The sequence below is a fragment of the Bombus pascuorum genome, chromosome 3, assembly GCF_905332965.1.
Source record: "Bombus pascuorum chromosome 3, iyBomPasc1.1, whole genome shotgun sequence".
Taxonomy (NCBI): Eukaryota; Metazoa; Arthropoda; class Insecta; order Hymenoptera; family Apidae; genus Bombus; species Bombus pascuorum.
In genome coordinates this window covers 2208305-2220737 of record NC_083490.1, presented here as the reverse complement: position 1 = coordinate 2220737, position 12433 = coordinate 2208305, and the positions used below count along the sequence as shown (strand labels likewise).

The window sequence follows — 12433 nt, the reverse complement described above, 5'->3', positions numbered from 1 at the left end:
AACAAAATTGCGGAGCTTCGGGGGCTGTAGTAATTGTTATTAAGTAATTGTCATCAACTCCGCATGTGTTCTATAATTTGAAAGGTATTCTTTATTTTTGAGATTGGATATTGTACGTTCTTAAAAATAATAGAGAGGGAAGAATTTATTTTGTTTTAGTTCTGAAAATTGCTATGTTTAAAACGGCAGACGTTATTAGCTTTTTTCGCGGAACTTACTCGACGAGACTATAAAACTATACCGCGGTAAGAACCTATATAACACCGATTCTCAGAACTATCGTATCAAAACGAACCTGTATGTTCGCAGCTAGCGATTTCGTAATGTTAACATCAGTACGTATTATTATCAGTACTTTTATTTTTACTAAATGGATCGCGCGGTAGAAATAGAAAATGTTAAACAGCAAAATATACATCTCCAGTTTCTGTTTCGTTGCCTATAATTTGGATCTGTTTGAGCCTACGCTTCAACCCTGCACATTTTTCTAAATGGCAACCGTGAGAAGATACGAACTCGAAATCGCAGCAGTGGATTTTTTCAAATTAACGGGAATTTGAGTTTTCAAACTTTAAAATGCAATTTTCAAAACGAGCGATAAAACAATACTTCGACGCTCTTCCTTACTACTTGTAAACATTGGACAAACAATGTATGTACTATAGTTTTGATAAAAATACGGCCTTAACGTGTCATTGTTCACAATGGTATCGTACGTGTCGTTAAAACGACACGGGAAAGAGCAGTAGGCGGTCCTCGCGCTGGCGCACTCACAACGTCGATATCATTTCTTCTTTTCCTGTATTGTCTAGTCACTTTGCTCGTCCTCCGCCTCCACCTCCTTGATATCTCCTTTCAAAAGTCCCGCCCATTCTTGCCTGTCACCATGTTCGCCAGTCTCTCCATAGTTTGTGAAAATCACGGGAAAAATTGCTAGGGCTTTTCAGTCTCAATTTTTTCATGAAAATTACTCAAACCCAGAACGGTACTCTAAATTGTAACTCGTTGAAAAAAAGTCAACAAGTTCGATGAGTTTCTGTGAAACATGGTCATTGAGTGTGTTCACGCACGTATTTTTTTTAACCAAGGGTCAACATTTTGAATAGTTTCGAACGGTCAAAGAACATTTGTCCCATAAGAATGCGGATCGATCTTCCTTTGTTCGACGGTTAACAATGCAGCATCGCTTCGTGTACAAAAGATTCGGCCGTACAGCGAGCCAATGTTAATTTATTGTTGTATCTTGAATGGCGGCGCGCGGCTAAATTTTTATCGAAGCCCGTGGATGGGACGATAGGTAAATTGATGAAAGACGGTTACGCGATCACTCGGTTTCCCTTCCCTTCCCTCTCGGTATCCCTGCGCGATATTTTGACATTGATAGCTTAGTTTTGGGATATTGATAGTTTTAGGGAACAAAGAGTGTAGGTATTTGTGTCTAAAGTCCCTTACGTTGTTCCATATGTTACTTCGTAAAATCATAGTCGAGAGATTATTCGATTTCGTCGATGAGAAGCTTCGCGTAAGATTCATATTTCATAATAAAAACCGTATCAACTTGAGGAATCCAGCAACGTCGTTGTCGAGAAGTAAGAATTGCCGCTTTGCTTCTCCGGAATGGCTGGAATGGGTGAGCGTTTTGCACGGGGGATGATTTATATCGTGTTCGCGATTTATAATAAAGCTCCTGCTTCCCACGGTCTGCCACGCTCCGACGACGGTAGGCAGTTTCAAGGGATCTAGTAATCTGTAAGACAAAATCCGTTAACGCTTGACTCACGAGTCGACGAAACAATAGACCACATCCATCCACGAGCTTACCCTCTGTTTCGCCGAGAACGGATTCGGACGAGACACGAAGGGAAAGAGGTGGAAAAAGGAAGGACTCAGTGGCGTACCAGGACAATTGACTTCACACCGCGTACTTCTGCTATAACGAACTATACGAAATGCATCTTCTCGTCCACGGTTGCTCGTAAGAATCGCCAACGACGGCGGAAGTTGGGAGTTTACGTCGAAAGGAAAAGATTTCCCGTTAGTCGTTCGATATCCGATCGCGATGGGCTGCTGGTTTCTTCGATTCAACATTCGTTGAAGTAGAGTTTCTTCTGAAATGCATTGTGCTCGAGAACAGACAGGGAATTTTTGAAATTGATAGGAAGCAGAAAGAGAAGAGGGCTATTTCGGGCAAACCGCAGGAATAATCGCGGAATCCACCTACCACCCGTTTCAAAGGCGCATCATCCCATTGAGGGTTGAGTCTAGCCGCGGCACCGGAAGTCGTATCCGAGAGGAGACAAAGCCAACGAAACATACGTACAGAGTGCCGTGGAATGAGGTAGGCAGCGTGGGGGAGAGGTTCTGTTTCATCGGTGCTTTTGTCTCGCATCCTGAGAGAGCACGATTGAATAAAAAGCCTGAATAGATCGGATGATCCTAAGGTAGGTCAGTCCATTCTCGTCTTGCGGGAGACTCCTGCTACCTCCGATCCCACCTCTTCTTCTTCTTCTTCTTCTTGTACCTCGTACAGTGTGCTTCCAACCCCGGACAGTCCCAATTAAAAACGTCTTCCTTCTCGATTCGCTCGACCTACGTGGAGAATAATAAGGTCGCTCGCTATATCTCGGTACGCTGACGAAAATTTCCTGTCGTTTCTGTTATCGTTCAGCTGCTCCGTCAAGAACGGAAAAGTCTCGCGAGGGATGGATTTAAGGATACTTAAGCATTACGTTTCACCGGTGACACAGTATTCCAATAAATTTCTGTCACGTACCTACGTTTTGCATACAAATACAACATATGCATAATACGTTTGAGAGTCACGCGAACAATTCCAAGCAGTTTGAATTTTTCCTAACGATGCCGGCTTGTCGACTAATGAAATGATCACTTCGTGCGACCGAGGTATCGACCGTTATAAGTTAATTAGTCACGATCGTGCTGCCCAGCGATCGAGCAACGAGCCCTTACGGGACGGTGGAAGAAATCGTCGCGAAAGGATAGACGAAGAGGTAGAAGGTAGTGATAATGAAATCGTAGGATCCTAATCCGTCATGACGTCATAGGTTCGGAAAAGTACTGCACGGTTATTGGACGACTGGACGTGATCGATTCGAGCTGTATGAATTAAAATACCAACAATACCCTCTCGAATAACTGCACGCGGCCATGCAAATCCGATAACAGAAAGCACGAACAATCGTCTCTGCTCCTTCTTCGGTTTTCCTCTTCACCCTTTTCTTCCAGCCTCTGCTCCCTCCTCCTAACAACGCTCGGCAATAATTCCGCAAGTCTTCCTTGACTCTTTTCTTTCCGGCTCTCGCCTTCGCCAATTAACGATAAGGCCGCTGTTTGTCATTTGTTTGCCGTTTCCGGTGGAATGCAAACAGGCCGGGGTGAAACAAACACGGCCAATCAGCCGCGACGGACAAACGCATCGAAAGCGACTAGATCCCTCTGCATCGAGCCACGTTTCCACTAGCGATAATACCGATAATTGGTCGTTCAAGGTAGAATTGTTTCCGTACTGAATTTCCTCGTGCCCTACGCTTCGGCTAGAACGTCAATCTACGGTATAACGTAGCCATCACGATCCGCGTAAATATTATTGATCGACAAATCTGACAATTTTTCCATCGTGGTTAGGCTCGCGACCAACAAAATTCGTCCTCCGTGTAGGTGTGTAATTTAGGCTTCAGGGCACCGTATGTTGCCATCCAAAAGCACGATCGAGCGATAAGCGTGCCATTGTTGCCGGAGCTGGCTATTGAACGATTAATCATCTAATTAGGCATCCATCGTGCCGTACCGCCGCTATCAGGATTCCTTTCCACCACAACGATCGTTTTCCTGATAAATATCCGTTTCTTACTCATAATCCCGCGCCAACTTTTGCCAATCCGCCGTGTTTCACGCGTTCTCGTTACCTCGTTCACCATTGGTCGACGTTCAATGAGTAGAAAAATCACGAAGAGTGCGCGAATTCTCGATTTGCGAATCGACTGCCGGGCTTCTGCATCGAATCGCGCGGTAGACAGGTACTCGCGCAGCGCCTGAATACGACTGACGTGTCGTACCGGCGAGCTACGCGATTGCCTGAGTACTAGAGCGAGCTAAAGTCAACATTTATTCGCCTCGATATTTCGAACCCGCCTGAAAAGGAGCCGTGTCGAATACACTGTTCTTGTTTCTATCCATGCACGTGAAAACTTTATTCGAAGGATTTTATTCGATCTGTTATACTCTTTTACTATTATCTCCATTTTTCCCCCTCCTTCTATTTCTCTGTTAGATTCGCGGAAAGTGACGTAAAGGAAGATGTTCCACGACTTCACGCGTTAGACAAAATACTTTTGAAGCGTAGGACGTAAGTATCGACGTATTGTAAGAAAGAAAAGCTAGTACACGACGATGGTACTGATAGATAACGACGACCGCTCGGTTATTTATATGCCGATGCTTTTTCGTTCGCTTGATGCTCGGTGAGTTAATTGAATATTCTACCAAAGATCGTTACACAATTATTATATAAGAGGCGATAATACTGGCGACTGTCATCTGTCGTATTTGCGACGGAGATATTGAAACTAAAAAAATCTTCCTTTATTTCGACGGTTCTCGGTATGGCATTCACACGCGTGAAGAGAACCAAGGCGAAACGAGCGTTCGCGGAGGCGTACGTACGCGAAGCCAGAAAGAGTAGAATACCGTAACGGATGAGCACGCGTGTTCGTGCATGAACTTTCATACATTAAGAGCTATCCTCGTCGTTCTTGTCTTCTGCCGTAACGAACGTTCGCTCTTCTCGGTTTCGCACGATTTTTTTAACTCTTCGCTGTCACGGCGAATAACGTTGATTTTATCCAATGTTCGCGTAAAGATCGAATGCATTTTGTGCGTGGAAAGAAAAGTTTTTAGTTGGCCGGCGGCATTTATAACTTTGAAATGCATGCACCAACCGGGGACATGCAACGCGAGAATCACGAAGATAAATCGATAGGACATTAATTAATGTCGAGGACACTTGGCCGAGATGATATGAACGTACATTCAGAAGCGAGTTCACGATTGCTGGAAGGGTGAACTCGGGCCACTTTCTCGAAGTGTTCGCGTGTCTAGCATTGTTTTACGAGACTCATTTCCCGCAACGTCATTCCACTACCACCAACGCTTTACTCCCGTCAACGTTACCATCACTTTTCGCTGGTCAGTTCACAATCTTGGCTTCCATTGAACTGGGCCAGAATTCTAGGATTATAATCGATCTGACGCCTCCTATGACTCGTAGGAAAATTAGTAACCGATAGCATAAATTCGTCCCGCTACTGATCGCGTAAGATTCGAGGGTGAATATTCTTATGAAAGTCGTCGTGGAGATAAATGGCAAAATATAGATACGCGGTTGGTAAAAATGCATTAACAGTTCTCTCGATATAAAATGTAAAACATGGGAGTATAATTCGCGGGTACCACGAATGTGGTGTAATTTAGACGTAACATTCTTTTCGCTCGCAGATAACTTTAACAACGTGGGCCCTAGTCTTCCATCAGATAACAGTCTAATGAATCTAGTATTAAAGGGAATCGAATTCTCGATAACGTCAAGCGCCTCCCCCTGTTCCGTAACATAATAACTTCCATTCTCATTTCCTTGGTGTCCAGCGTAAGCGTAAGATTTTCCTGATGACAATCGGCTTTCGACCATGTACTCGGCTCTCGTGCAACGCAAAAGTGTCCCTACCGAGGAGAGTACACCGGTCACACGAAGAACCTGCTCGGTGTTAGTTGGACTGAGAAGTAGGTAGTCGATGTAGGAATGACACGACCGGTTATCTCAGTGGCCACGCGATATTGTCATCAGGGGTAGGAGGGGATAAAAGTAGTTAGCGAGAAGGAAGGAGAAAGGGGTGAAAGAAGGAGCAAGATGAAAGAAGGGGAGTGAAAGGTAGTGGCGGAAAAAATGAAGGAGGAAGGACAGGGAGAGGGAGAGAGGACGCGATAAGATCATCTTACCACCCCCTGGCATAAGTCGACAGTGGCCTTTCCCTGCCCTGACCAACCCCCTCCGTGACTCGACGGAGACCATTTCAACGATAGCACACACAACCTTACTCGGGCACCGCGTTATCTCGCACGCGAATTAGCTCTACAGATTTCCTTTTTTTCCTTCTCTCTCCTTCTACCCTTTTCCTTCCTTCCCTTCTCGGTTCTTCTATCTTTCTTCCTCCCGATACTCCCCTCGTTACCTTCCTTTTCCTTCTGCTTTCCGTGTTCTACGCCTCCGTCTTCGTCTCCCTCGCGCTGCCACTTCTAGTCGGCGACGTTGCGACAACGTCGAAGGAGGAAAACCTCTTACACACGACACACGACACATCGCGCACGACCACCACCCCCTACCCTCCAGCACGTCTATCGCATTAGCGCGCTGCCACGTTGTTGCTGCACCACGTTGTACCGCATCGGCTACGAAATGCATGACGTGTGCGTAGGTATGTGAATTTTCATTGGAGCAGGACCGACGCATAATTTTGCATAAACCAGCTTGGATCGTAATGACTGCGAGGCAGGCGATTAAATTACCGCTCGCTCGCGGTTAAAGAGAAACGCTTATCCCCGGTTGTCCTTGTCGAGCCAGGAACACCTCGTGCCCCGATCGCTCTTATTCCACCTGGAAAAAGAAGTGGTCGCCCGGTCGATCGTAGATCTTGTTTAGACAGCTTCGAAAGATTTATCGATAACCACACGATTTTACGATCATTCCCTGGTCACAGTCAATACAATAGTTGTGGCTGTATCCCGCTGTTTGTGTATCACGACGCCAGACACTTCGGCTTTTACGATGCTTGAAAATTTACGCGCGCGAGGATGATGTTACGCAGTTTTTCGAGATTGACAGCCTTTTGCTTTTAAAATCGATACGTTCGTATTCGATTAATAAACGATCCTTTCTTGTGCTCTGTACCAATAGCGTATTTTTTTCGTATCTTAATGGCACCTCTCTCTCTCTCCCTCCCTCTCTCTCTCTCTCTCTCTCTGGTTTCTTAGTGCCACTTCTACCGCAATGTAGTACAATCTCAAGTATGTGGTTTATTACCCCTCGATGATCTCACGGGAACGAGATGACACGGAAAAACCTCTAAAACGAAATGCCATGCTCGAAAATTCTTCTCGTCTCTTTTTCTGCCAATTCACGCGTCTCCCCTCGCTTTCGTCGATCTTCTAACCACCCACAGGAGTATACCTCGCAATATTTAAACCAGCGTATAGTGACAGAGGAAAGAATAAACACGTATACCGAGAAACATGTTGCCATTTCAAGGCACGTACGACTGTTGCGTCTATTTTGTCCTCCCAGAGGTACGTGCACGAGGCTAATGCTCCTCTGGCAAGGTGGATACGTATGCGCAGTGGAATTCAATTTGGTATCAGTACAGGCTTCGTTCAGAATTCCCTTCGAAACGAAATACATATTTATTTCAATGAAAAGCGTCTAGGTTCATCGTTACGACACGCAGTGTGCAAGAACTGTTGTCTAACCGAGAGAAAATCACGATTTTGATCATTTCCCGTTGGACAATTTTGTATCGAAAGATTTCACGATATCTAGAAATCAATCGTTTTATTAAACACGTTCACGCGGAAGATCAGTTTCTTGTGAACAAGAACATTGCCCCTGAGAAAGAGTCCACTCTATCGAGTAACTTATACAAAAGGGAGTTCATTATCTTCTCGGTGGACTTGGAGATGTCTTTCGGCTTCGAATGTCTTTCTACGCCACGTTTCTATTCTTCCTTGAATGGTGGTCTGCTTATCTTTACGAGAGATTCGCGGACCGCTCTTTCAATTGAATTCCGCTCTGGGAATCGTGATCACCCGCCTCTCGCAGTTTCGCTCACAGACTTCGTGCGTGTTCGCACACATCTCCGTATAACCCAACACATCGGCAGACCGTGTATTTTCGCACAAACTCGTTTCAACCCCTGAACGTACGTGTGCCCGTTTGAAACCGTGGGTGTATGTGTACCTGTACGACGAAATACGTCAATGCCAGTACATGGAAGTTTATTTATGTACACCAGGTCGCTCGTGCATGGTATTTGTACGCGTCACAAGTATTTACCTACACGCGTGCTTCTGGATTCTTGCGTGGGCACACAATTACGTAAGTCCATCCATGTATACATGGTTCTCTCGTTTGTTCTCTGCTTGGGAACGGGCACTACGAGACAAAAACTGGCAGTTCGCAAGAGACAGACGAGGGTAGGAGGGAAGAAAGAACAAGGAAGGAAAGGACACGGAGAAGAAGAGCGAGGATCAGCTTGTGGCGCGAATCAGGTTTAGGACTGTGTCAAATGACACTCTTGCCAGGACACAACGATGGTCTCGAAAATCCTCGTACCAACACCTCTTTCTTTCTCTTTTTTTTTTTTTGCCACTTGTTCGAAACCGTGATGGGACGTTACGAAGGATTCGTAGAGGTCGTAGGTCGCGTGGGAATGAAGAAAGCACCGTGAGCCAGAGCTCCATCGCCAGATTACACGGCTCTACATGCTTCACTTTCTTTCTCTTAATCTTTACATCTTCAAACATATTTTACACTGTGTTTGGACAATATTGAAATACAAGGAGTAGTAGGAGCGAGCCTCGACAATTGCAAGTCGTTGATTTCTTCAGGTTCATAATATCGAAGAATGGAAAACAAGCTTGTCAAGATCTTCCGTAATATCTTTTTTTTTGTAGAGTGAGATGAACTAATATAGGGTGGAAACGAAGAAAAAAATATGTGACTCGAAACGGACACGTGTGGACGTCCTCATAGGACACATGTAGAACATTACGTAATCGTAAACCCCGAAGGATGTGGGCGGGATCTTCTCGCAGAAGCAAGTAGCCGTGTCTCGCGCGTGTTCAACCGATCAGCCGGACAGAACCTAACTAATCGAGCGGCACATCCGAGCAGATGTTGCCATCTTCCACGGACAACTGTCCGGTCGACGTTTTTTGATTTTATCTGAGCATCGTTAGCTGCTTCCTGAAAGTGAAACGAAGTTGGATATTCCACGAATCCTCGAGGTAGTGAAAAATGAACGTGCAAGGAACGTCGAACTCTCGCGTATGTTTGCTCGGTGTAACAAATGTTGTATTAATTTGCCCGAAGAATAATGGTTGTCATTTGAACGTCTTCTTTTGATATAGTCATTCATCAGGCGAACATAGTTTCATATTATGTCACGCGACACTGTCAACTGTCAAGCGTGACTGTAAGTGAATGGCGCGAAGCGGGCGGACATGTGTGAAATTAGCTTAATCTTTCAGCTCGGATGACAATGGTGATACAAACGTGGTCCGTGTACGACACGTATCGTTCCATATACAGGGTGACAAATCTCCCCCCCATAGACATCTCTCTCCCGGCGCTGTCTCCACCCCGTGTAAATATATTAGAGGATGATCCTTTCATTGGCGTGGACCACTTCGGAAATTTTCTTATTCATTGACTGTATTTAACGTTACTTGGCCCAACCAGCTTCTATCTTTTCGATATAGCGAAACTGGTAACTTGGTATCGTCCAAATAGTTTGTGTTAAATTATGATAAGATCAGAGTTAAAGCAATCGCAAACGTTAATGGACAGGCTCGTGTCATGTTATCGCTTAGGAGAGGACAAAAAGGAGTTAATAAATTTTTACGATCGTGATTCTACGCCGTTGACAAACAGATATCGGTGGGGCCGTAATTTAACAATGAGCCAGCTGGCGCGTGCTACGGGGGAAAGGTTGCGACCCCTAATGTAGTTATATAGTGTACTTTCCTGCACGCAGACACACGCGTCCGGGCACGCATACACGCGCGGAATCTCACGCGGTGCGAGCGACAATAAGCAGGGATGCCTCAGCCCCTTTGTCACGGTGGTTCTCGCGTCAATGCGCATTCAATCTTTCGCCCGTTTTATCATCCCTCTGTCTCGCCTGCTCTTCCTGGCTTCCCTACTTTACGTCGCAAAACGGCAACAACACGAGTCACCTCTTCATCCGGCTAATTGAGTTGTTCGCGCTTTTCAGAGGCGAGAAATATGCTTTTCGGAAACAGGCCACGGACGTATCTGTCGCGAAAATCACGACCTATAATTCGCGACTTGCGTTCTCCAGTATTATAAAGAAAAGTAGTATTTAAAAAATAAAGAACCAATTCGTGGCAAAATAATATATATTACGATATAAACTTTTACGGCTTCAACCATGAACATTTTAGACGATGATATTTTATAACACAGTCACTGCTTTCCTTCTGTGTATTTACTATTTATATTTTATCTAGAAGCAATAAATATGTCATTGACTTTTTTAACAGAATATTATTTTGATTTAATTTCGCAATAAATGTAGGTTCAATGTAACAGGAATTATTCAACGGTACACAAAGAAAGAAAGAAACAACGGTATACATTTTTCTCTATTGTTGAGCAGCGTGGCTAACGAACGAAGCTTGTCTGGTTCGTGTCACATTTTCCTCTTATCCCACGCGATATCTCCGTGATTTATTCTTCTGTAAGGACCTAAGTCTTATCCTCCGCAGCCCATTCGACACGTATGAATAATTGGGTCGCGGAATAATTCCATCCGATCTCACCCCGTCCAGCGCATTATGTTCTATTCGTTCTATCCCCACCAGATTCTCCGACAACCCGCCCCCGAACGTTATGATTAAGTAATAAAACATTTAGGCCCTTCTCCCGCGACCCCAAACTGAAAAACATCCCTCGATGCTGCTTATACATCTCCATACGACCGGTCGACATGTGACTTCGCACGTATGTGCGCACGCGAGTACTCACACAAGTATATTCGCGAATACATACGTATACGGACGGGAAAGGGCGTGACGACAGATGCAACGGAACATATCTACCCTCCGTTGGGCGTTTCAGATTCTCTGCTGATTTTTTCTCTTCTTTCTCCTTTTCGTCGTCCTTCGTTCACGATCGTAGATAGCGTCGTTGCGCCGAGCATTTTCAGACTTAGATCCCGATCGTAATTTACGGTTAGACCATGCCAATCTAGCTGCCTCCATTGTTGGCTGTGGGCCATTGTTTATGAGAAACATGCGCTTCCGGAATAGTGGTAAATGCCTCTCGATACCGGGAATCGGCAAAGATTGCATAAATTGGTTTGTAGAAAGTCGACGAACTAATTCCGCTTGAAAGTCAATATAATTGGTTACTTTCTTATGAACGTTGTGTAAGTTGCATAATTTTTTTCGATGAGAGAATACGTGAGAAATTGGATATTCTTCGGGCAGTGGAATTTTTCCGAAAAGCATCTGAGAAATTTTTCCAATTCGATCGTTCCAACATTTCGTCAGGCAAGCGTTATTGGCCGAAGCGACGCGAGCAGCTCTCTGTTGCGTGTACCGGGCCAATGGCACGAGCAACCGGATGCTCGTGCTTCCACCCTTGATTTATCGGTCCTTCGAAGCTCGCGGATTGCCCGTAATTCCAGTTATTTCGTCCTAATCCGAAAGTTCGTTCCTGTCCAGTTACCGAGATTCCGCCCACCCTTCGAACTTCGAAGCGCGATTTCTTTCCCCATGTCTTCTGCTGCCTCGAGCAAACTCGTTTCACCCCGTTCGCGTTTATATCTACCTTCGCTTCACCCTTAAATTGTACTTTCCGCCGAAATTGTGCCGACTATTTACGAGCTGTCTCATCGAAATGCTCGTCGACGGAAATTGAAATGTTGATGAGCTACCGGGCTCTGGAATTTGAAGCTCATTTCAGGAAACGAGTCGACTTTAATTGCGTTCTACTATCGACAGCCGACGAAGGATGAAAGATTGTACCGCGATGAAAATAATACGTACGTTGTGTATGATAGTTATCGACATAAATTTCATTTATTTTTTCAAAAATTCGCTTTTCCTTATAATCCGTTTCTTCTGTTTTACTAATCAACAGAGATTGTAAAACGATAAAATGGAAGGATCGTACGTTAGAACATTTTCTTCTTAAATGGATTTTTTGTAAAATCAGTCGCTATATACCAACGGTTATTTTTCGCCGGGACCCCAGGATATCCAGTTTCTTCGTTGAGGAAGACTTCTTCAGGTCCCCTGCTGATCTCTCGTAGGCGGATCCCCCTTCTTGAAGGTACACGCGACTAGTTACGATAACCTGAAAGATCGAATACAATGGCATATGGTTACCAACATCTGACCTCGCTCACAATGTCGTTATTAGAATATGAATGCAGCTAAAACTCGCGTGTCTTAACGGCACGCGACGCATTTCACTACAATTCGACTTTCGAAATCTTCAAGTTTTCGCATCTATCGTCGAATTATTTTGATGAATCGAATATTTGTAGAAACGGAAGATAAAAGAATATCGTTAAACGCTCAACGAACAAACTCGAGTGGCGTCTTTTATTGTCTACTT

The 12433-nt window shown here is 44.7% G+C and overlaps 1 protein-coding gene and 1 long non-coding RNA gene across 2 annotated transcripts in view; one reads left to right on the top strand and one right to left on the bottom strand.

Moving 5' to 3' along the window:
• The window catches only part of LOC132904956 (uncharacterized), a 181158-nt gene that overhangs the window by 44757 nt on the left and 123968 nt on the right, over positions 1–12433 (bottom strand). The window lies entirely within an intron of this gene.
• The window catches only part of LOC132904946 (histone-lysine N-methyltransferase MECOM-like), a 56455-nt gene that overhangs the window by 683 nt on the left and 43339 nt on the right, over positions 1–12433 (top strand). The window lies entirely within an intron of this gene.